At 39.2% G+C, this 27096-nt stretch overlaps 1 protein-coding gene across 3 annotated transcripts in view; it reads right to left on the bottom strand.

The window, feature by feature from the left end:
* The window catches only part of LOC132591162 (teneurin-3-like), a 1137496-nt gene that overhangs the window by 468842 nt on the left and 641558 nt on the right, over positions 1-27096 (bottom strand). For all 3 annotated transcript variants that reach the window (XM_060278723.1, XM_060278722.1, XM_060278724.1), the window contains one exon: positions 5654-5799. The gene's annotated coding sequence lies outside the window, so the exon portion shown is untranslated. The remainder of the gene's footprint in view (positions 1-5653; positions 5800-27096) is intronic.

The raw sequence follows: 27096 nt of genomic DNA, 5'->3' as shown, positions 1-27096 counted from the left end.
TGTGCAGCTTGATGTCTGCATATCTGACTGCTACAAATACTGCACTGCAACCAACCACTGAATTGTCTATAAACTTTGCTAGGGAAATGATTGAAGTTATTTATGAGGCCATTTTATGTCATATTTCTGCTGGTAAGTCATATTGTCACTTTTCTCATATCTACACTTTTAGTGAACAAAATTGATTGTTTCTCTGTGGAATAGACTCCCCCTTTCTAAGAAAGACAGCAAACTGATGACCATAAAATTGGGTTAAAAGACTTACTGTATCCATGCTTGGTTGACAATATCTGGAATTAAAATTAAACCATGCATAGAAAAATGTAATAAATGAATAAAAATGTATATTCTGGATAATTTAAGCTCTAAGTGCAACATTTGGTCATGGAATCCAAATAGCTGAAGCCATCTTATATATGCCTCCCAAATGGAATAACATCAAGATTCCAGGAATCTAATAATACACAAGCTGCTCAGTCCATAGCTGCCAAGTTATCCCCTTTTTTAAGGGATTTTCCCTTATGCTGAATAGGCTTCCTCGCGAGAAAAAGGAAAACTTGGCAGCTATGGCTCAGTCTGAAAGACCTAAACTCATGGATTTATTTCACACAAGCTTAAAAGCCACAGATAGACTCCATGGAAAACTACTGCAACATTGGAGTTGGTCTGACCCCCCCCCCCCCGGCTAAATATAGGGTTTCTTTTTCACATAACATAAAGTCTTTGACCAGCTTAAGCTTTCTAATAAATTGCCAACTCTGAAACAGTATATCTTTTATTATGCTGCTTGTTACTTTACTAAGACAGGAAATTAAAGCAATAAAACACTTTCAAAACGATAGGGCGCACTCAAGCAGTCAATTTTCTTATGTTACAGTAGTATTCTTCAAAAGGCCTTTTATTATACTAATATTACATCCTTTGAAGTCTGAAGAATCTGTTGAGGGTGTTGAATTCATGATATAAAACTCAAAATATTGCATTCACTTATGCATTTATTAAAAACTGAGTACATGGCAACAAATGTTTAAAAATTAAAACACAACACTAAATTGGTGTTATTAATGTATCTAAGGTTCACACTGGAAAGGACAGCATGGAAAGAAACACTACCTATTCAATGCTCAGGCAAAATCTATTTTGCTTTTGTATCACTTTAACATTACCAAATGCACACCAGGTGTGATCGTAGATACAAAAGGCTGGTGCAAAAGGCTGAAACACAAACATTATAATGGTCACTTATGCAAAATGATCACAAAAAGGAAATTGAATCAAGCTTAGAAAGCTATTCATTCCTTTTAACCCCTCTAGAACAAGGTCACACTAGTGGTTCTGTTTAATGGCATGAACACTATTTCAACAACCTGATAAAAAGCATGTGGTAGGGAAACAGCAAAGTCAGGTCCCATTCCCTGAAACCAAATGCTACAGCAATTATTGAGGCACACAGTTGTGGTGAGCCTCATTAAACTGAGTATTTATAAAATATTTTGGCACAGATATATATAAGGAACCTCAGAATAAACTATCAGCAGCAGATCCTAGTTCCAATATCTATTTATTTCAGTTTTATATCTAGTACCCAAATGGGGAAAAAAAAATCTACCTGCAAAAGTTATTTCAGTCAGGCCACATATTAGAACATGTTAGTGAAGAGTCTTTTGAAATGGTACTTCATTGTCTATAGACCAATGATGATGACAACTTAATATTCTTTTCTTTTCTTTACTACTCTGGAATTTGTAGGAAATTTATTTGTCGTCGTGCTGGCCACGGCAGCCCTATGCACCTGTTTCACACATGCAAGACACATTCATGTCCACGTGGAATAAGGCTGCATTTTGAACCTCACACCTGATGGTGGAAATTGCATTCAAACATAGCTATGCATAAATGCTAGGTAGTGCATGAAGGGGTTAAGGCCAGAGAGGTCTGCTCCTAGACTCTGCAAAGTCACAACTTCTCTTCTCTGTGAGGGAAGAAGTGAAGCTGCTTCTATTTACTTCCCTCCCTCTCTCAGCACCATGTAACTGACCAAGGCAGATGTTTCTAAGCTTTGCTCCAAGCTTAGAGCATGTGCTTGAAGCAATCTTTCTGTATTTTCTACCAAGAGTAGAACTTCCCAAGAGTGGAACTTTCAGACCAGGCCCAAACACAGACCCACTCAATGCAGATTGCAGTAATCCAGAGTTGAGGTCACCAATGTATGGACTGCAGTAGCCAAGTTATCCCAATACAGATACAGACAACTACCATACCAGGCAAAGCTGGTAAAAAGCACTCCTAGCCAGAGAGCTCACCCTGGCCTCTAATGACAAGGATACATCCAGAAGGACCTCCAAGCTACAGACTTCCTCCGAAGCCATGCACCTGCCCCATCTAGAACAGGCAGCAGGTCTAGGTTCATGGACACATGAGCCATCTACCCACAAAGTCTCCATCTTTCCAGAGTTTAAAAGTTTACTGTCCCTTATCCAGACCACCACTACATTAAGGCACCATTCCAGCATTTGCACAGTTTGCCTGATGCGGATATTATAGAGAAATGGAGCTGCATGTCCTCAGCATACTGATATCATTATGCTTCCCTCCCAGCAGCTTCATATGGATGTTAAATAACATGGGGGCAGGAATACTACCCTTCAGTGCCCCATAGCACAGTTTGAAAACCAGAACACACCAACAATTTCCAAACTCTAAGTTTGCTGCATCTTAAAGACCCAGGTGGCGCTGTGGTTAAACCACTGAGCCTAGGGCTTGCTGATCAGAAGGTTGGCGGTTCGAATCCCTGTGACGGGGTGAGCTCCCGTTGCTTGGTCCCAGCTCCTGCCAACCTAGCAGTTCGAAAGCACGTCAAAATGCAAGTAGATAAATAAGAACCGCTACAGCGGGAAGGTAAACGGCGTTTCCATGTGCTGCTCTGGTTTGCCAGAAGCGGCTTTGTCATGCTGGCCACATGACCTGGAAGCTATACGCTGGCTCCCTCGGCTAATAATGCGAGATGAGCGCGCAACCCCAGAGTCGGTCACGACTGGACCTAATGGTCAGGGGTCCCTTTACCTTTAAAGTGAATTAGAAAATTAAAAGCATTTAATAGCCTTCAAGGATAAAAAACAACAACAACCAGAACAGTGTTACAATTATCTACTCAGTTAAGGTAATAAGCAGTACCAAGAGGTCTATGAGTTCAAGGAAAGGATATCTCCAGGGAAGGCATTCTGCTGCTTCCTTGTGTCCAGTTTTACAAAATTCAAAGTGGGTAGAAACAGAGATCCCACTGAAATCCATATGTGGCTTTAATGCCAAGTTTACTCTTGGATAAACAAAGTCCAAACACATTTAAAGGCATACGACATAGGATAAATGGAAATAAAAAGTCTTAATGGGAAGGAGGTTGAACGGAGGCCACATACACAATAGTGCTGACACTGAACATTTCAAGAATCTTAAACATTAAACTGAACTAAGTTTATTTGCTGTTTAGATTCCTCACTTTAATATCGTTTGGTCCCACATTACATTATTTTATCCTATTTAAACAATAATTTAATAATTATCAGAGAATGCTTTCAGCCCTTCTGGGCCTTATCAAGAGGGGAAAAAACTAATCTGAAGTGCTTTAGTAACTTAGTGCATCATCAGATTTAACATAGGCAGAGTTTTCTTTTCACATTAAATTAACTTACAATTCAGAACTGTTGCATTTATTGGTCTTTGTAATCCCTAACCTCCTCAACATTCTGCTAGATGGATGAATATGAAAAAGGCATCAACAGCTTTAGGGTGTGATGCAGAAATAAGAGATAATGAAAACTAGAATTAAATTCATGGGCTCCATTTGTTTTCTCTGCATGCTTAATAGAGCCTCCCATTGTTAAAGACTCTGTAAGTAATCATTGATTTTAGACTGTTTAAAATTAAGAGAGGAACTGCAGATTTAAAAGATAGAAATGCTAGACATACACATTATACAAGTACAGTGGACGCTCGGGTTGCAAACGTGATCCGTGCGGGAGGCATGTTCGCAACCTGCAGCGCCGCGTCTGTGCACGCGCGGGTCGTGATTCGGCACGAGCACTGAAACCTGGAAGTAACCCGTTCTGGGTTCAGCACGGTATGCAACCCGAAAACACACAACCTGAAGCGTCTGTAACCCAAGGTATGACTGTACTACCTGCTAGAACTAGTTTCTGTCAGTTGTTGTAATGTGTGCAAGCAGACACTAGCAGAAGTTGCTGCTCAGCTAGTTTTCATTTTGTACCTTCTGTGCTTTGGTATCATTTTTGTAGAGCTCATTGTAGTTGCACGATTAAGCCACTGACTCTACTTCACAGTGACCTGTGTACAGTACTGGGCTTCACCCTTTCCACTGGCATAAGAAAGTACAGTGGTACCTTGGTTCCCAAACTTAATCCGTTCTGGAAGTCTGTTCCAAAACCAAAGCATTCTAAAACCAAGGCATGCTTTCCCATAGAATGTAAGGCAAAATGGATTAATCCATCCCAGGCTTTAAAAAACAACCCCAAAACAGCAATTTAACATGAATTTTACTAATGAGACCATTGATCCATAAAATGAAAGCAATAATCAATGTACTGTACTATAAAATAAATAAGACAGTATTGTAGATGATAAAAATTTAAATAATTTTTCCCCTTACGTGCACTGATGATAGTCACTGTTTGGATTGGGGGGGGGGGCTTTTATCCATTTCTGCAGTCACACAATCAATAAATCAATCAATCAATCAATCAATCATACATCAATCAGTAGCTGAACTGGGTTCCACACAGTCACAAAAACAAGTCACAAAAACAAAGTCACAAGCCACAGTCACAAAAACGAAGTCACAAGCTATACGGTAGTTACAAGTCAGTCCCATAAAATGAAGAACAAGTCACAATAAAAACAACAACAAAAAAGCCACACAAACAAAAACGCAAAAAATAGCAAAAACAAAAGCTCCAAATATCACCTCTGTGTTGTGTGGGTGCTCGGGACTCAACAGCCAACAAACTCAACAGTAAGCCTCTGATTAGCAGCAGGGGACTCAATTTACAAACAGAACACACTCAACAGAAAGCAGAACATGTTCTGCTTTCAAGGCAAAGTTCACAAACCGGAACACCTACTTCCCGGTTTGCAGCGCTCTATTTCCAAGTTCTTCATAAACTAAGCTGTTCTCAAACCAAGGTACCACTGTAAAATAGAAAAGGGACCCCATCTCCCAACATTGGGATTAAATGTGCTACCAATATTCTACACATTAATCACTCACGCTGGATCAGAACCAATTCAAGTGCAGAACTTTGGCAGCACATATTTGTCTCTGCTGGAGAAGCTACCATACTAGATCCCTTAAGATAAGAATATTTAAGATGTTCAGTACACATTCTCACAGACCATGGCTGGATCTAGACACATCAAAAAAACGTTTCAGGAAAACACATTGTAAAGCTCGTAATGGCAAATCACATGCCGAAGGATTGAACTCTACAGTGCCATCTGGTGTCACAGTGTTATAACAAATTTTAAACACTTTTTTAAAAAAACTACCGGTAATGTAGCTGAGTCCATAGTTTTCTGATTTCAAGCAGTCACCATGAATGCAATAGTTGGCCAACAATATAGCATAAAGAAGAATACATACCTTTTTCTTGATGGAAAATTATGGATATAAATCTTCATCAGACTAGCGGAGGAGCATTGTGAGATATGGCATCATTTGGTTTGAGTTTCTAAAGATGCCTCTATCAGTTTCATCCCAAGTTACTTCTTGGCCACGAAGAGATGACACTGAAAGGGTTAAAACATGACCAATATTAACTTTTTATTTATAAACCAAACCTTTTAGACATGTCACACACTGTCATACTTATCAAGGATTAACTGCATGACAAATCTGAACTTTTAACACCAAACTACAATGAAGTTGTGGGAGAGCAAGCAAAGGTCACATCACTTTGTAAATGTAAATTTTTCAAACCATCACAATGCTAAAATATATTCCTTATTTCTGTTATAGTTTTCCATATAATTCAGATATAAAAGGAACAAAGGGGGGGACCTACAAGCAGGCTAGAATGCCCACTTTTTAATACAGAGACTATTGCTTGATTTATACAGGGAAATCTTTTTGGCCCCATCTTCTCAGTACTGGGGAAATGAAACAGCAATGGTGTTCAAGGATCCCTGTTGAAAAATTGGCAGAAAGTTGATCCTCCAATTTATTTTTAAATTCATACTGAAAATGCAATGCTTGTTCCCAGAAAACAGCTGAAGAAATTATTTATAAAATAGTAGTGAGCTGTGAACAGTAGTCTTAAGTAAAACTGTAATAGAAATTAATGAAACAGAACCTATTAGTCTGCCATTAGGCTGGACTATTAAATTATCAATATTTATATAACCCAATTCTTCATGCATTTCCTCAGCACAAGCCTCATTGAATAGAACCTTTGAGAATTAGAGCTACAATGTACTTGATGATCATGACACCTGTGATTTCCTTTTCCAGAGCACTGAGCATTTTCCGTCGTTATGTATCATATGGCATGCTGCAGCTAGACATGCTAAGTGGGGCACCATATTGCATACACATATTACTAGTGCCGAAAGAATTCCATTTTCTGTCAATTTGCTACTGAACCAAGTTAAAGTGCTGCTGATGACTTTCAAGGCCCTACATGGCTTGGGACCAGGCTATATCTCAAAGAACACTTCTCCTTTTACCTACCTATTATGGTCAACAAAATAAGACCTTGTGGTCATGCCACATCCTGTGTATATTTATAAACAAAGGAACAAGAGCTCTCTGTTGTAGCAGCCACCTTGTAAAATGGTTTCACCTTGCTAGGTAGCAGGCATCAAAACAAGCACTAATGTTTTCTTAACTAGTAAAAACATACCATATCTCTTTGCTCAGGCCTTCCTGAGCCTTTAATATTTAACACCAGTTTTGTTCCTTAAATATGGCAGATGCAAATTTTTATGCTCTACCATTGTTTAATGTGTTTTTATATGCATGTTTATACAATACATAAAAAATAAAGTCCCAAGCATGTTTGCAGAGCTGAAATCAGAACCCAATGTAGGATCCATTGCTGTGACATAACCAGGAAACTTGGTTTAATAATTATTTCCTATTTTAAGCAAAATAGAGAAATTAAGGTCTAGTGGCACTGTGGTCTAAACCACAGAGCCTAGGGCTTGCCAATCAGAAAGTTGGCAGTTCAAACCCCCATGACGGGGTGAGCTCCCGTTGTTCGGTCCCAGCTCCTGCCTGCCTAGCAGTTCAAAAGCACGTCAAGTGCAAGTAGATTAATAGGTACCGCTCTGGCAGGAAGGTAAACGGCTTTTCTGTGTGCTGCTCTGGTTCGCCAGAAGTGGCTTAGTCATGCTGGCCACATGACCCAGAAGCTGTCTGCGGACAAACACCAGCTCCCTCGGCCTATAGAGCGAGATGAGCACCACAACCCCAGAGTCGTCCACAACTGGACCTAACGGGCAGGGGTACCTTTACCTTTACACGTGAGACTAATCTGCACTGTGTATACAACAAGAGGCATAGGTTGTGGACATGTGGCATCCATAAATAGAAGGCCCCCAAAACCTAGCCAGGTGTTCTGCCCACCACCTTTAATAATGGATTCCTGCTGAGTTTCTGGCATGTGCACTAATGTGGTGCTCTCTTATACTGTGGACATAATATTGGACATGCATATACCGCACGGTTGGCCACCAGTAGTCTTTCAAAGGTAAGGAGTTCCACAAATGGGATGGTATAGTGAAGAAGCCCTCTTTTTTGGTCACTGCCCAAATTTATAGCACATTACAGAAATATAGGTGTGAAGTTACAAGAACATGGATTACTGTGGCAAGCCTATTCTAGTCAAGGAACAACCACAGCTGGCAAACTGAGGCATCTGGCCAGCCCTGCACAGTAACTGGACTCTTGACCAAAGGCTGTAGAACTGTAAAACTCTATTTTAACTGTCTGTAAAATCTGTAAAAAATCCATTTTGGCTGTGTAGCTTTGCAATGTTCAGAAACAGCTATGATTGTTCAAGCTTGAAACTGAATCTCCTCATGCATCAGCCAAACACCTGTTGTTATGCTGGCTGCTGGAAACTCCCTAAGAATAAACCGAAACTGGCTGACCACAGATCTAAATTCAGATGTATATGCAAAGCAAAGTACACCTGCACTTGAACAGATAACTACCAGCTAGTTAGATGTGATAATAGTTATTTAGCACCCCCTGGGGGAGCAAAACAGCAATGCAGCTCGAAACTAAGAAGGCCGCTGATTGGTTAAAGGGATACTGCAGAGGGTGGGTAAGGAGCAGACCTTTACTGTATGAAATTGTATTTAATACTCTGTACATGCACATGGTTTGTGTGCAAGTAGAGAAGCTTTATTCTCACTGCACCAAATTGATTCATCTGATGAACCAATAAAAATTGTTCTTAGAACTTTGAAACTTTGCTGCCTGAAGTTTTCTTCTTCTGGTCTTTGTTTTGAGTCCTAAAACACAGTATAACAAAACCAGCACTGAAACAGGCACTCCTAGCCACTATGCTTTCCAATGCCCAAGGGGCGAATAACTCCATCCAGAATAGACTCTCTCTCCACCTCTGAGATATGGGACTCACCCACCAAAATACCTCCATCTTGTCATGACTGAGTACCAGTTTACTGGTTCTTATCCAGCCAAAAAATGTGAGTGATGCATTCAACAGAATTCATAATCTCAACTTTCAGCAAGGATATTGGCTTTGTGCTATAATGCAATTCATTTGATCAGCTTTTTAAGATTCTTTACATGCCCCAAGAGTTGTAACCTGCATGTGACAAGCTATAATCAGAGAGATTTATAAACACACACAATTACAGAAAAAATATTGTCATAGTTTTTTATAACAATATACACTGCACAATTATGAGTTTTGCTTATTAAGGTTTTTTATTTCATCAGTTTATGAATTTTAATTGTAATTTACTTATTTATTGTAAACTGCCAAGAGAACTTTATGCCAACAATAAATAGAATAGAATAGAATAAAAATAAACTATTTAGGATGCAACCCTATAGTCCCTGCACATACACTTTGGATGCGGCAGGAGGTCTGCCCTGATGAGTATCCTCATTGCATCAATGGAAATCAAGTGTCAGCCCTCTGATAATAGAGAGGGTGAAAAGGACTAGACTCCCTATGATAAAATAAGTGTCATTGAAAGTTACAGTTTTCTGTCTTCTCTATAGTGGTGTACCCAATCCAGGAAAAAATTATTCGGAGGTAAGCCAAGCTAATGCTCCCAGGAAAGTGTATTGGATTGCCTTTTTAGGATTCACTACTTTTCCCACCGGGTTTGTGCCTGTGCCTTTAACAGCAGCCTAACATGCAGAAATTAAACTGGTGAAGCTCTTCGTGACATGGCTGTATCCCTGCCAGAAAAAGCCATTTCCAGTCAAACCCACTGGAGAATCAGAGAACCTGTGTAGGGTTTAGTCCTCAGCCTTTTCTTTCCTCAAAGATGTCCTGCAAGGCAGTAGGTACAGATTTTTCCTCAGGGTTTACTCCTGAAGCCTTCCTCCATGAAGATTACACCAATTGACCATAATTATTCTCAGAATTCAGCTTTCTACATGCAGCTGAATGAAGTAATAAAGCCCCATACTCGCTCTCTTTCTTAAAAAAACAAACCAAAAACAAAAAAACAATAGGAAAACAGCATGTCAGGAAGAAGCCAAAACTGAATTAATTATTATTATCATTAATGTATTTATTGAATTTATATACTGCCCTATACCCGGAGGTCTCAGGGTGGTTCAGAGGTCTCATATCATTCTCTTGATATGCTGAATTTCTATGTGTATGGAAGTTTGTTTATTAAAATTCCAAAAATGTTATTTTCCCCAACCTGCACCTAAAATGGTACTGTACAGGGGGGGGGGAACTTTATTTAGAGGTACGCCGGAGGGAGGGGAGAGAGAGAATAATTGAAGAGAGGTTGAAAACAAAGTCATTTAAGATTTTATTCCCCCAAGTTAATATCCTACTCAGTAACCTAGAGAACCCCCTAACTCCATACAGGCTTACAACTGGAAAACAACATTAAGTGCCTAAGGCTGCAAACCTAAAGTTCAACTAGGCTTACTTCTCAGTAGACATGATTAGGATTGCCCTTTAAAGCTGCCATTCTGTACCCATTTACTTGGGAGGAAACCCTACTGAACTCACAGGAGCGTAGTACCAAGCGATATGTAATCTTGGGGTTGCGCCGCGAGAAGAGAAATGTGAAAGTGAAGCTGTCACAAAAGGCCAGAACTGTAACTCTGGGGGGCAAAGGAAAGTGAGGGAAACAGAGCAGGCTCATTCAGAGGAGTAAAGGAACAAGAAATCATAATAACGAAAGGTGAAGTGAGTATGTAATCTCTCTCACACGTTGTGCCCAGGAGGGTTTGAGGCAGGCCTCGCATTTCCCTGCCTTTTGCCTCCAGCCCTCCCCACCCCACTCCCTATCAGAATAATAAAATACAGCAAAGTATTTTCCTCAAACAACCACTTACTGAGAGGCCTGAGAGGCCTGAGAGACTTCCTTGTCTCTTAGGAGCAGCACCTCCTCTTGGGTCTTAATACTGTACTGAGAGAGCAAAACTTGTGTAGGCCCAAAAGATTGGCTGTGACGTGTAAAGAGCCGGTTGGCCACCACAGGAAGCGGATTGAAAGAACTCCAGGGGGTCTCTCAGATCTTTCAGTAAGTGGAAATTTATGGGGGGGGGGGCAGGGACTTCAGCTACATAGCTGTCAAGTTTTCTCTTTTCTCACAAGGAAGCCTATTCAGCATAAGGGAATTTCCCTTAAAAAAGGGAGAACTTGACAGCTATGTTCAGCTAGGTTTTTTGAAGTGGTGGTGGTGGTTTTGATCATTGGGGGAGGGGGAGAGATGTATCCCCCAAATGAGAATCCACCACTTCCACTTTTTTCTTTTCTTTTTTCTGTGGGTACAATTTTGGAGGGACAATTCAGCAGAACTCCCTTATACCTCTGATCAGCTGTTTGCCACCATCTTCTCCTCTTCACAAATCCAATATTCCAGGGGACATGGGGGGGGGAGGGACACTAAACTCTAAAATGGCCTCTGTTTCTATTCCGGTTTAGGCACAGGGAACAGAAGGGGAGACTCGATTAGAAGTTCCCAAACACAGCACCAAAGGAAAATAGGGTGGCTTCCAAAAAATTTCACATTCAAAATTCTCCTCAAATTCTGGAGTTCTGAATAACCTAGGTTTTTTCAAAGCAGTACCAATGCTACAGGAATCTTCCATTACAGTATTCTGCTGTTGTTTTTTAATTTACAATCTACTGCACATGCATATAAATCATTGTAGTTTTCAGACATCTAACTATGAATCCACATGTGTACTTTGATCAAACACTGGAAAGCACCTGTCTTGGTTTAATTATGTATGGCTGATTCTACAAATCCTTTTTGTGTGGTGTTTTAGCAATGTGCACATGAATAAGATCACATGGAGATTGCCTTTTTCAGTGTTTAATCAATGCATGTGAAACCACAGAGCCTAGGGCTTGCCGATCAGAAGGTCGGCGGTTCGAATCCCCACGACAGGGTAAGCTCCCGTTGCTCGGTCCCTGCTCCTGACAACCTAGCAGTTCGAAAGCACCTCAAAGTGCAAGTGGATAAATAGGTACCGCTCTGGCGGGAAGGTAAGCGGTGTTTCCGTGCGCTGCTCTGGTTCGCCAGAAGCAGCTTAGTCATGCTGGCCACATGACCCGGAAGCTGTATGCCGGCTCCCTCGGCCAGTAAGGCAAGATGAGCGCCGCAACCCCAGAGTCGTCTGCAACTGGACCTAATGGTCAGGGGTCCCTTTACCTTTACCTTTTACCAATGCCATTGGCTTTAGTTGATCTTTATTGCATTGCATTTTATAGTTATGGGTTGCAAGTCGACGCAAAGTTACCTAGGAGCAATCTGGATTGAACTCAGTGTGACATACTTTGTAACCATGCATATGATTAGGCTGTCAAGTTCCAATTTTTAAACTTGCCTCAGGTATGTCTGCAAAGAAAGTGTGATTTATGAACAAACCGAACTGAATGAATTGTATGCTAATAGTGAGTACAGAAGGCTTGTTGATCTACTCCAGGCATCCCCAAACTGCAGCCCTCCAGATGTTTTGGTCTCTCACTCTAGGGCTAATGATCTACTTTTGATCTTTTTATGTTGTTCATAAAGATGAGAACAAAAATGACCATGCAAAGATTAATTTCTTAAATGTATCCCACCCTTTAAAAATCTTTTATTAAATACATATAACAAGTGATCAGTAACCCACTTTGAATTTCACATTTACTTTTAAACACAGTGGGCAGTTAATGTAAGACAACAGCAACACTCTGGAGGGAAATTGGCAGAGAGAGCTCACAACTGTCTGGAATTGAAAGTGCTATCTAATTCTGCTGTACAATGATCAATTTGTTGACAGAACATCTGCTTGTCTCATTCTCTGCAAGTTCAAATCTATATTCTGCTACTCTTCTGTCTTCAGTGTAGAGATTCGTGACATATTTTTGGCACTATGGACCTGTGCTTCTGTGTTGTTTTAAGTGTGTGTGTGTGTGTGTTTGTGTGTTGCTGTTATAAAGTGCTTATGGAATTGATCTTCCATACAGATTTTCCCCATACACTATTTCATAACCTGAACTATCTCAACTGTGCACAAAGCATCCAAGTCAACTCTCTGCAATAAGTCACTGAAGGGTTGCAGTTGCCAACAACAATACTTCAGAAACCACTGAAGACAGACAAATACACACATTTTTATTGGAAACATTAAACCAGTGGAATCAGCAAAGATTCTAGGGTTAAGAGAACTTGCAAATATTCGCTCCAGGCCTAAAGGAATATCTTCAAAGCTCTGGCAGAAAACTATAAACCATATACAGTAGCTACTTAATTCCAAGTCATGATCCCCCCCCCCCCCGTCTGAAAGAGCAATTGGATTTAATGCATCTTTGTATTGTTTTCAAGATATATTTTGGAGTGAGAGACCCTGTAACATACGTTCCGCACAACTCCTCATTTCAGTCCTGAAAGAATTCTTGCCTCACCTCTATGTGAGTCTGAAGCTGGCATAGTGACAAAGAACTTGCACAGACACCTTTCACCCTGACCCAGCACAAGCCAGTGGGGATAGGAATGTGTCAGATGATCTGCCCACTTCATTTAGGATTGCTAAATCATGTGTAATTTAGTCTGGATCCAATCCAATGGACATTGTCTGGAATAGGTGAGATAATTATATTTTTAAAGCTTTGATACTTCTCCCAAGGAAACTGCTACTGCTTTCAATTTAGAAGAAAGTCTTTTGACTGCATACCAGATAGCAGTATTTGTGACTGCCACCAAATTCTACAGCTGAAGCGCGGTTTCATTTCAGGTTAGCAGTATTGTTCAACAGATACTGAATGCTAAATACGCTGAATGAATATAATGTAAAATAATAATAATCCTGTTTTTGTTTCAGGAACAGATATTCACAGATGCTTATGATATCTCTACTGTGAAAACCTGATGGAATGATGCTCCCTTGGGGGAAAAAAGCAGCTTTAACTCAATGGCCTTTTGGCTCCTGCCAATTAAATTATACCGATTATTCTAAAACTAAATCTCAACACAACCACAATATTAAGTATTTTTACAGAAGTGTAAAAGAAATAAAATTTGGTTCAGCAAACCAGGTCAAGAGCACAATTCTATGCATGGTTACTGAAATGTAAGTCCCACTGATTGTAGTCAAATCTACTTCCATAGTAAGTGTGTGTAGGACTAAAGCTATTACACTATTTCTATCATAAGCTTTTCCACAGTGGCTGAATGATTTGAAATAATAATGGCAACAGTAGTCATACATAGCTTGATAATACAATTTCTTTACTTAGCTTGATTTTTCATGGAATTAATTTTTCTACAGACAGTTCAGAGGATAAGATTATAGGATTAACAAAGTAGTACATGTGAAAAGGATCTAAGGGTCTTACACGATCACAAGCTTAGCTTGAGTCAACAGTGTGATGCAGCAGCAAAGATAGCTAACGCTATACTGCATCTACAGAAGTATAGTGCAGCAGTTGGATGGCCTGTCATGTATGCTTTAGCTGAGATTTGACCATAGCAGTGGACTGGACTGGATGACTTTTGGGGTCCCTTTCAACTCTACAAATATATGAGTCTATAAACAAAACAAATTGGTGCAATCTGCTCTCTAGAAATATTTTAGTAAACTCCATAAGAGTGCTACAAATATAAATTGAATTCTGTGCCATTAGGGAAATTAATACTTTTTGAACCCAGTTACACATTTTTCATCTGCAAATACTAATCGAAGTACTGTTATTCAGCCTCTGATCATGTACTTCTTCCTTTTCAATGAATGGCCTACAAGCATGCAATTTTTAACTTTGCTCATTAGCTACGATATTTACTTGCTGACTCTTATGTACAGTAAGTTGCTCTGCAACTTTCATAATATAAAGTGATACATTATGTTGTTCTGTAATTCCACACTGTCAGAGCTTAGAACAATTATACATTTAAAAGGACATGGATATGTGTGTAATGAAAAGGGAAGGAATATGTAGTAATGGCATGTTCTTGTTGTTTAGTCGTTTAGTCGTGTCCGACCTTGTGACCCCATGAACCAGAGCACGCCGGGCACTCCTGTCTTCCACTGCCTCCCGCAGTTTGGTCAGACTCATGTTGGTGGCTTTGAGAACACTGTCCAACCATCTTGTCCTCCGTCGTCCCCTTCTCCTTGTGCCCTCAATCTTTCCCAACATCAGGGTCTTTTCCAGGGAGTCTTCTCTTCTCATGAGGTGGCCAAAGTATTGGAGCCTCAGCTTCAGGATCTGTCCTTCCAGTGAGCACTCAGGGCTGATTTCCTTAAAAATGTATAGGTTTGATCTTCTTGCAGTCCATGGGACTCTCAAGAGTCTCCTCCAGCACCATAATTCAAAAACATCAATTCTTCGGCGATCAGCTCTCACTTCCATACATCACTACTGGGAAAACCATAGCTTTAACTATTCGGACCTTTGTCGGCAAGGTGATGTCTGGCTTTTTAAGATGCTTTCTAGGTTTGTCATTGCTCTTCTCCCAAGAAGCAGGCACTGCCCTGCTTTGGGATTGGGATGTAGACTGATCTTCTCCAATCCTCTGGCCACTGCTGAGTTTTCCAGATGGCATACCTGTGTTAAATGCAATGCTATGTTCAGGTGTTTGAATGAGCCAGACCATTTCTAGAGGGCTGCGTAACTACTGTTTGTTGACATTCTCAGACACTACCAAATTGTCCAGAACTATGTTGATCTCCTTTCTGATGACCCCAACACTATAAATCATCCCAGATGTTTACTGTCCAACTGAAACAACCCCCAAACCCAGCCCTGCTTGTCCTTCCTGCCTGCATTAACTTGTACCCTCACACTACTTCATTGTCAAGTTTTCTGATACAATCATATCATTAATTGTATTTAATACAGAATTAATGGAAGCTATGCTCTCAGATCTCCACATTGTCTGTTGTGCTGAGGAAAAAGATTTTGCTGTGTTCATTAGCAGGAAGAACTGAATAGATGAAGTTGCAAACACGCTTTACTAGAGAGTAAGTCCATTTGAACACAGTTCCTGAGTATGTACGGTAAGGAAATGACAATTTTGTCAATTTTCCTTATATATTTCAAATTATAGCAGTTCTTAATTGAAGGGGGTATGTTGATTCTCTGCCCCCTGCAGTAACTGCCCAGAATAGATCAAACTATTTCAATACATTATTACCTTGGCATGCTTTAGAATTCTGTTTATTGAGACGTAAGTCAAGATGTTTAAAGGGCAAGCCTTCAAAACTAAATTGCTGGACTAACTTCAAAAGAGTCCAGATGGTGCCTTGGCCTTTGTACATATGTCTGAAACCTTTACAGAAAAAAAGATATATTTTCTTAAATTGTGCCTCTACACATCTCATTTTTGCTCTCCTTCTGCCATATTACACTTATCCTTTAGGCTTGTTCACATGTTAAGAGCATGTCAATTTATTCAAGCTTCAGCAATGAAGGAGCCGAGAGATATATATACTGTTTCTGCAATCCGTGAGAAATTGTTTCCAACTCTCCAACCCTAGGAGCCTTCAGAAGCGAGTTGTTTCCAGAAGAATAACTGTTTTTGTTTTGTTTTGTTTTGTTTTTAATTTCTGGCTTGTTGGATCTCAGTATAGAAGTTTTAGGAAGAGGGTTCCTAGCACTAGTTCCATCAGTTTTGGTTATGTTTTTATGTAGGTGTGGGCTTAGTACTGTAAGTGAGTGATTCAGATATCACAAATGGATCACTGGAAACTTTTTTCTTTTTTTCCTTTTGGTCTTTTCAGGTTCTCTAGGTAAAGGGTAAATCCAAGTTAAATGAGGGAAAATATGGACTTGCATTTTTATGCATTCCACTTTTCTGTGTCAATGGCAAAGTATAACAATGGGTTATAGTTGCAGATTACACAAGCTGTTATTAGCATTCTGTATGATATGGCTGTATCAAGTCTGCTAAACTAACCTTGTGAGACATGAAATGATCCCACTTCATGATGGCTCCACAACGATTCACTGGCACAAATATGTTCAAAGGGGAAACTTTATTAAAGTAATGAAAGTAACGCCACCCTGTTATAATGCAGACGTCTATACATCAAGTTTTATGTATTTGTTTACTAACAAAATAAGATGAGATAAACAGAACACACAGCAGAGAACTGAGGATTTTAAAAAATCTCTCTCCTGAGACAAACCTAATAACTTTCTCCAAAAGCTCTCATAAATTATTAGCTTTGAAATCACTCAAAGTGTCTGAAACATAGTAGGTGTCACTGATGTACTTGAAGTTCACCTAAGAAACTGCATCATCAAAATGTGCCGACAAAAACTGCCAGCAGCTATGCCACCTTGCAATCAATCACAGATCTGTTTGAGAGTTATAAAGTGTCTGAAAGGTATAATTTCATCGGCTTCTAGCTGCATATATTTAAAACTTCATATTCTTGTGTGTGAAAAGAGGAGACTGGAAATATTTGTCAGCTCCGCTTCCCTCCATATCCAACACACATTTACAGAGAGTCACCAGTGGTTTTTTAAAAATAATAATAATATTATTATCTGCAGAAATATTATTACAGGCCTAGGCGCAGTAGGCTGACTTGCTGGGGGTAGGGGTGTGATAGGTGGAAATGAAGACAGGACAGCATCTTGGGATTGAGACGGCCACAACCTTGTTGATTACAGATGTCAGTAGGCTTTAGCATAGGCACTGGGTATGGCTCCTGAATCAACATGCCCATTTGCTGGTTGATTAAGCCTTCAGGGTCAATCCTGGATTTAAGGATTACCCTATTACATGAATCCCGGGCAATCCTTCCAGTGTGCCATTTGGAAAGTTCTATGGCCCGTAACCCCCAACTGGGCATTCAGACAGAAACCTTTCTCTGAACTCCTTTTCTGGGGTACCCTGATACTTCGACTGAAGCGGTGAGAAGGTCTCCCTACCTGCCCCCCTTTTCTGCACTAAGAACCAGCCCAATGCCTTTTCCCACCAACAAGTTGTGACAGTTGCTACGATGTGGACCAAACCTCTAGACAGGGAATCTGGCAACAATCACCAGGCCTGATCCATAACTCGCCACCCCATATTGGCCACTTTTGATAGGCAGGCAGGGCTTCCAGTGAAGAATCAGAAGCAGGGGTGCCAACGTGAATGAAATATTGTGGGGGTCCAGGTAAGCGCCGCCCCACATAATCACATAACATGATCCACATGCACACCATTTGAATAGCAATGCCCATCAATTTTGTGGCAGCCGAAGCCCGCACAGCCTCCAGGAATTGGCTCCTATTATCAGCAGCACACACTATTTGCACTACTGAGTCTTCCTCCCCAGCTGTAGTTTACAGTTTGGGGAGGGTTTGGTTCAGCTGTAATTCAGCATTTTTATTTTAATTTGCCACAGGGTGACAGAAAAAGGCACCAAATTCAAAATATGCCATATTTTACCAGCATCCGGAAAGGAAGGATCGTTAGGACAATTAAGAGTGTGCACCTAATGTTTGGCAGCATATTCTACACCTGATGATAGGTGATAGACAGGGGTACATGATTAGTATTATGTGCTTGCTAAACATCTAGACTTTTCACCACATTGGCAAACACATACAAGGCCTAATTGGGACTTATGTAGTGGAATATTGCAACTATGACAAAATATGCTATGGGGTCAATCCAGCCAAAATTAAGCACATTTATTTCAGTCATCCTTACTCTAAAAATTCATGTGCCTTAACAGTGGCACTGTTGTCCTTTGTGGACTGTGCCCAGTGTAAAAGGAAGACAATGTTAAAAACTATTCATTGAAAACTTGAAAAAGGTTCAACCCATTATATACAAATGCATCTATTTTGTTTTTTTTATATATATAATTTTTATTGTTTTACTAACATACACATAACCATACATTTATAAAAAACAAGTTAATCCAAACAACATACATAAACCATTACTAAACAAATGTTTTCAACTCCCATTCCCCTTACCTGAATACCCAATTTTGGTTCTGCCGAACCTAACTTCCCTTTCACTTCACATTTGGTTTTACAGTTTATCTCTTACATTTTGCGCTTTTCTTTTACCTTATTTTCAACAGTCACCTTCTTTATCCATTTTTTATACTTAACACTCTATTTCCTGCTGTAGGTATTACTTCAAACCTGTTAGTGTCTTTAAAGTCTTACAATACATTTGCAGATATTCCACAAATTTGCTCCACTCAGTTTGTATTTTTTGATCTCTCTGTTCCCTTAACTTCCCAGTAAGTTTGGCCAGCTCTATGTATTCAACCATTTTTACCCTCCAATCCTCTACTGTGGGGATATCTGCGGTTTTCCATCTTTGCGCCAAGACCATTCTGGCCGCAGTGGTGGCATACATGAATATTTTCTGGTCCTCTTTTTTGATTTCTCTTCCTAACAATCCCAACAGAAACATTTCCGGTTTCTTGGGAAACGTATATTTTAGAATCTTTTTAAACTCGTTATATATTAGTTCCCAAAAAAGTTTCACCTCTTTACACAGCCACCACATGTGGTACATATCCCCAACTTCCAAATTGCATTTCCAACATTTCTTTTCTCTATTCTTACAAATTCTAGCCAATTTTACCGGGGTCAGGTACCAGCGGTACATCATCTTCATAAGATTTTCTTTGAGTACCGTACACGCTGTAAATTTTAAGCCTTGGTTCCATAGCTTCAGCCATAAATCAATATCAATATTATAACCAAAGTCCCTGGCCCACTTAATCATTACATCTTTTGTCTCTTCGTCCTTGGTGTTCCATTCTAGTATGTAGTCGTACATTTTTGAAAACAATTTGCTATTTCCTTCAATTATATCAGTTTGAAATCTTGATTTACTACTCTCAAAACCATTCACTCTTTTTTCCTCATTAAACAAATCCTTAGTCTGGTAGTATTGTAGCCAAGTTGTCATCCTACTTTTCAAGTCATCGTAAGGCTTCATTTTCCAGCCTTCATCTGTCTTTATTATCATGTCTGCATATGTTAGCCAGTTGGTCTCCATGTTTTTTTTCTTTACCGCCAATGCTTCAGTTGGGGATAACCAAAAGGGCGTTTTTCTCTCGAGAAGGTTTTTGTACCTTTCCCATACCTCAAAGATTGACTTAATCAAAATATGGTTTAAAAATCCCCTATGGGATTTAACTTTATTATGCCAGAGGTACGCATGCCAACCATGTCTGTTGTTAAACCCTTCGAGGTCCAACAAGTCAGTATCCTTTAAAGCTATCCACTCCTTCGCCCAGATCAAACATGCTGCCTCATAATAAGTTCTTAAATCTGGCAGTGCAAAGCCGCCTCGCTCTTTCTTGTCTATTAGTAATTTGTGTTTTATTCTCAGCGGTTTTCCCTGCCAGATAAACCTTGAAATTTTTTTCCTCCACAAGTCGAAACAGCTTGTGCCTTTAATTACCGGAAGCATTTGGAAAAGAAAAAGCATTCTTGGCAACAAGTTCATCTTAATGATGGCAATTCTTCCCCATAGCGATAAACTCAGATGCTTCCACTTCTCTAGATCTTTTTCTATTTCTCTCCAGATTACTTCGTAATTATCACTGAATAGGTTTATATTTTTAGGTGTCAACCAGATACCTAGATATTTTATTTTTTTTACTGCCATAATCCCATATTTGGTTTGTAATTCCTCCGTCTCTAATTTGCTTAAGTTTTTAACCATCATCTTAGTTTTAGTCATATTTAATTTGAAACCTGCCAAGTTACCAAAATCTTCTATCTCATTAAGCATCACCTCCATCGTTTCATTCGGATCTTCCACCATCAAGATAAGGTCATCGGCAAAAGCCTTTACCTTGAATTCCTTCCTACCCACTTTTATTCCTTTTACCGCTTTATTTTCTCTGATGTTATTCATTAAGATCTCCATCACTGAAATAAATAGAAGTGGCGACAAGGGACACCCCTGTCTAGTGCCCTTTTCTATATTTAAGTCGTCTGTTAATACACTGTTAATTATTACGTTAGCCTTTTGTTCTTGATATACTGCTTTAATTCCTCTCAGAAACCTTTCCCCAACATCCATTCTCTCCAAAATTTTTACCATGAATTTCCACGATACGTTGTCGAAGGCTTTCTCCGCATCAACGAATACTAAGGCTGCCTTAACATCAATTCTTAAATCTAGATACTCAATCACATCTATCACTGTTCTTATATTATTTCTCATTTGTCGGTCCGGTAAAAATCCTTGTTGGTCTTTATGTATAATCGTGTTCAATACCTTCTTCCATCTGCATGCCAAAGTATCCGCGAAGATTTTATAATCCGTATTTAACAACGATATTGGGCGATAGTTCTTTATGTTTGTTGGGTCAAGATCTCCCTTTGGTATTAAAGTAATGTGAGCCCTTTTCCATGAATTTGGAACTTCTCCTTTTACCAAGATGTCATTCATTAATCTTAACATTACAGGTGAAATTTCGTCTATCAACTCCTTATAAAATTTGGCTGTTAGGCCATCCGGACCCGGGGCCTTTCCTACTTTCAACCTTTTTATTACTCCTTGCACCTCTTCTATTGTTATTAATTCATTTAGGTGTTTTTTCTGTTCCTCAGAGATTGCTTTTGGTTTATGATACTCTAGGTATCTATCCATCCCGTCCTCGCTCTCTTTCCCTTTTTGATATAAATCTCTATAATACTTCTGAAATTCTCTTCTTATTTCCTTAGGGTTTTCAGTGATTTTCCCATTTGTCATAATTTTATTTATAGTATTTTGTTTTTGTTGTTTCTTTATTTGCCAGGCTAACAGTTTACCGCTTTTATTTGCATGTTCAAAATTTCTTTGTTTAAGCCATTTCAATTTCCATTCCACCTCCTGATTCACAAGTATTGAAAATTGGGTTTGTAACATTGAGATGTTCTGTTTTATCTGAATATTCCCTGGTTTGCTAATTAATAATTTTTCATTTTCCATAAGATTTTGTAAAATTTCTTCTTTCTTCTTCTCTCTATCTCTTTTTTAATGCTGTTCTGCTGGATTAGGAAGCCCCTCATGACCGCCTTTCCAGCATCCCAGACCGTCTTTAAGTCTGTCTCTTTATCTAAATTCCATTCAAAATACTGTTTCAATGTTTCTCTGGCCTTCCTCACTACGTCCTGATCCCTAAATAGACTTTCATTCATCCTCCATCTGAATGATGATTGTTCTTCTTTTAACTCCAAATAAATTGGGTTGTGATCAGAGAGGGTTCTTGGTTGTATTTCTATCTTATGCACTTTTTGTATTAATTCTTTCGATAACCATACATGGTCAATTCTCCCTGCGCTTTGGTTCGAGTTGGAGTAGTACGTAAATTGTTTTTTAGTTGGGTTTTTACACCTCCAGATGTCTATTAACCCTAAACTCTCTACCATCTTGAAAAAAGTTTTAGGTAATTTACCTTCATACATATCCTTCCTCCTGGTAGTTCTATCCATCTCAGGACTCACCACACCGTTCAGATCCCCCAGAAGGATTATTTTCTGATCCATATACTCAAGTAGGTTTTTCTCCAATTTTTTGTAAAATTCCGCTTTTCTCTGGTTTGGGGCGTAAACGCCCACTATCAATACCTTTTCACCTGCAGTCAACATTTGTACTACCACCACTCTTCCCTCTTTGTCTTTGTACACTAATTTTGGTTCATATTTTTCTTTAATATATACCACCACACCTCTCTTTTTTTTTCCATCAAGCATTGCAAAATCTATTCCCAATTTCTTGTTTACTAATAACCTTTTATGTTTTTCAGAAATATGAGTTTCCTGTAAACATATAACATCTAACTTTTGTTTACTCAACACATGTTCAAATTTGTTTCGTTTGCTCTTACAGTTTAGACCATTAACATTCCACGATTGCACTTTTAAAGCCATATTTTTATTCTGTTATTATCAGTTTTAATATCATATAATGTTACTAATTATCTTTTTCCTTATCACTTTCTAACTCTATTTCCTTATCCTCTTCGGATGGTTCTTCCTCTCCACTTTCTCTTTCTTCTTCTTCCCTCTCTCCTCCTACTGCTCCTTCCTCTTCTTTCCTTACCCAACCTAGCTCATCTTTATATCTTCTTCTAAATTTTTCTAAGTCGAGAGAATTTTTGATAATATGTCTTTTTCCCTTATAATAAAACGAAATTCCATCCAGCGGTTCCCACCTGAAACTAATTTCATTTTTCCTCAAGATCTGAACTATTTCACGGTAATTACTTCTTTTGCGAAGAATTCTATTCGGGGTTTCCTTAAACACAATTATTTCTCTTCCCCCTATAACCAATTTTTCTATAAAGCTTTGACTCAGAATTGTGTTTCTAATATCCATCGAATTAAACATCACTATACAATCCCCGGGTAGTTTTTTTGCTCTTACTTTAACTGATTTTACCTTGATTCTAAATGCGTTCAAAATTTTTGTTTCAATCTCCTCCTTACTCTTTCCCAACCACTTTGCAATTTCTTCACTCAATTTCTCTCTTATATTCTCATTTGGTTCCTCTTTAATCCCTCTAAATTTCAGATTTAATTGTTTCTGTCTTTGTTCTAAAAGAGCTAGATTGTCTAGAATACCCTCTTTTTCCTTATTTAATTTTTCCACTTCTTTCTTTACCCATTCCGTCTCTTTCTTTGTTTCCTTTACCTCCTTATCAACCTTTTTGGTTGTCTCCTCCACCGTTTTAGTTCTTACTGCAATATCTTTGACTTGTTGTGATAATTCCCCTATTGCCTCTTCAAATTTCTGATCTATAGAGCTCTTTATGTCCAGCAACTTCTTTTCAAGATTTTGCTCACTTTGTCTTATTTCCTTTTTAATTTCTGCTAGTAAGCCCTCCCACTCTTTTCCTTCCTCCTGCTTAGAACCCCTTCTTTCCCCTGGAGTTGCTGTCTTCGCAAATGCATCTATTTTGTACCTGTTCAATTAATCCTGATATTTCTTTGAATAATGGTGAACTTCTTCAATGTGTTTCTTCTTTTATAAGAAATAAATTGTTGTTGTTTGTTGTTATTCAAACTGTATTATTAATTTTGCTTTTTAAAAATATTATTGATAGACTTAATGGGGGGGAAGGGATCTGTAAATAAGGATACACAGTTAAAAGATGTGGCAGAATCAAGGTGTGGGAGATGCAGACATCCTGGGAAAACTCACTGTCAAAAAGAGACCACCTTTTAAACCATATCACCAGGATCTGCTTCTTCCCATCCTTCAAGCACGTCCATGGAAACTGTTCTGTTTACTATGTGAGTTGATATAACTTACTGCCCAGTTAACAACACAGAGAAACAAGTAGCCAACCGTGAAAGGAATGTGCTCATGGACCAGGTCCACCCTATATAATGGCAAACAAAGTGCCTCATTTCTATGCCAAGTGTAATAAAAAGAAGTGAGTGGGATCTTATGCACTGGATTTCTTTCATTTTTCTCCCTGCCTCCTGCTGCCCCTCCCATATCTCTCATGAATACTGAGTACCAAAGTGCTTCCTGTTCTGAACTATAGGACACATGCTGCGTGCAGCTCTTGAAGTGAGCTCAGCAAGGGCTGGAAGTAGACAACACTATGAGCTAATGGAGGAATAATTTAAAGTGAGCTTGGGCGGTTTAAAAAGAAAAAGACCCACACACATAGAATTATATAAGGCTTGCCTTTCTTGTTTCAGTTACTAGCAGCTGTTAATTTTAGCCCCTTTTCTCCCAAAGACTATTTTCAAAGATTTCTGGAATAACAAAAAGGGCTTTTAAGCCTTAATTATCATTGCTTGGTCATTTCAATTAACCTTGTTTTACATCTACTGCTGATAGCTATGCAAAGAATAATTAAATGACATGAGTCTATACATATAAACTTATTGTTGCAAAGATTTCCATGATTCAGTCAAATTTTCTTTCGCAAAAGTAACTGCTGCTTATTTTACCTTTGTCCGTATAGATGTGATTTCTTACATGAAATATTTAGTTCTGGATATATATCCAGAACTAAATATATTCAATATATATTGGATATATATTCAATATATATCCACATTTTAAAAGGCAAGTTTGTTTTGCTTATCATTTGCCACACCAAATCTCATCCTTCACCAATGCTGGGCCATAAGCTACTCATCATCAGTCACCATGGCTGTCCACCCTGCAGTTTGTAGTTTTCGTACAGGATGGGCCTAATGTGTCAAAAATAGTCCCATGTCCAGGTACAGCCATGGTTTTCTTATTACATTGCTCCAGAATTTGGGGGCACTCCTCAAACAATCTCTGCCAGCTGCTTCATAAAAATGTTAAACAACATGGGAGACAAGACATAGCGAAGCTGTGGTCTAAACCACTGAGCCTAGGGCTTGCCGATCGGAAGGTTGGTGGTTCAAATCCCCATGATGGGGTGAGCTCCCATTGCTCGGTCCCTGCTCCTGCCCACCTAGCAGTTAAAAAACTGGTGTGCTGCTCAGGTTTCGTCAGAAACGACTTAGACATGGTGGCCACATGACCCAGAAGCTGTCTGCGGACAAACGCCGGCTCCTTTAGCCAGTAAAGCGAGATGAGCGCTGCAGCCCCAGAGTCGTCTGCAACTGGACCTAACAGTCAGGGGTCACTTTACCTTTATGATTCTACCTGAAAAGAGGCATTTACCACCCTCAGGCCCAATCCTGCTTTTGAAAAGCTAATGTCTTTGATAAACAGTGCAGGTAATTCACCTTCTTCAAACACACACATATGTTCTGACAATATTTTAACAAGTAAAGATGAAAATATCTTATTTTGCTGTTGTCTATAGGGTGTTTCCTTAAAATTCACAATTTGGTGCACATACTAGAAATTTGTGTGTATTCTTTTTTAAAGAATCTGTGTTAAGCAAGTTATTTAAAGGCCAGCAAATGTTTGTCTCCCTAGATGTTTGCCATTTGAACCAAGAAAAATGTTAACTACCAGTACACTATGGAGAGCTTGATTAGCTAATTCAGCTTTAAGCAATGATCTAGCTACATTGTCTTCATCATGATACTTTAATGATGAGTAATTAGTTTTCAAGATCACTAGAAATGTGTTCCCAATAAAAATAAAATTAAGCCATGATTCTTGCATAATGAAAATTGCAATTATTCATTCATCTTATTTATTACCTTATATACCCGGGGCTATTTAGTCAGCTAGCTGTCCTGGCTTCTAGTATATTTCTTTGAAACAGAGGGAAAATAATAATAGTTTAAGCAGACTTACTCTTGTATTTAGAATACTTCTCAATTATGTGTTTTTGTTTTTACTCCAGTGCACAAAATTCAGATTATAATTGTGGTATGCTAACAAAGAACACAATATTAATGCACTGAAAAGCTTGAACAAATGCAATCATGTATAGAATAGCTGTATGAGTTCCATGAACAATGGTGGTCAATTCTTTGCATGGACAGGCGGAGTCCCCCAAACCCCCAGGCGACCTCCTGAACGGAATAAAGACGCAGGACAATGTGCTATGGGATTAAAATTGGCCACAAATTTATTAAGATTCAGATGTAGGGAGACCTTGGCTCAGGCATTGGGCGTTATCCTTCCCAGTCCCCAGCTGGGGTTCTGAGAGGCTTCTGGGTTACCCACATGTATGGGGGTTGGGGCTGGCTCTGGAGAACAGATGTTCAAGCAGAGAAAGCCCGCCCCTTGTTCGCCGCTGCTGGAAGGGGGAAGTGATGACGCTTATTGGCATGGTCAAGGCTTTCCCCAATACCCCGATCTTGTTGCTGCAAAGGGGGTGAGGTCTCTGCCTCATGCCCCTCCCTCTAGGAAAATCGTCAAAGAATTCCGCCCAAGGCCTGACACCGCCAAAGTTGTGACGTATTGCTACGGGAAAGGCGAAACCTGCCAATGCAGGAAAATTCCTTTCCGAACCTTCAACAGCAGCCTTGACATAGCAGCGCCTGTGAACCTGTAAAAAAAAAGGTTAACCTGCAAAAGAACTTGAATGAGGGTGTGGAGGGTGGGAGAAGCTCTGGAACCAACTGGTGCTTGGAGGTAAGATTCTACTACCAGGGAGTCACCTCCGGGATCAGGGGACTGCACGCAACCACGCAAAAGTCGCCCCCCCCCCCAATGATGTGTGGAGAGGTCATTTTCTACATTTTAAATTTACACTAAGTAAAACTCAGCCCAAATTAATCACTTTTAAATCCCGTTGCAAATTTACAAATCTTTGTTGCTTAAGTCAAAGGCAAACAGTATAATAAAATATGGTAAACCACCCAAAACATGATTTAAAAAAATAGTATAATGCATTGTGCATGCAATATCAAATATATTTTACAACAACAATAAACATTACATTCAGTACCAAAAAAAAGGATGTGGTTTCTACTTGTTTAAATCTAAATGAATTTTTTTTAATCTATTCTGTCTAAATCCCATTGAATTACATTGAATAGAGTT

The sequence above is a fragment of the Zootoca vivipara genome, chromosome 9 (genome assembly GCF_963506605.1).
Source record: "Zootoca vivipara chromosome 9, rZooViv1.1, whole genome shotgun sequence".
Lineage (NCBI taxonomy): Eukaryota > Metazoa > Chordata > Lepidosauria > Squamata > Lacertidae > Zootoca > Zootoca vivipara.
The sequence above is the reverse complement of the archived record's forward strand: the minus strand, read 5'-3'. Positions and strand labels throughout refer to the sequence as shown.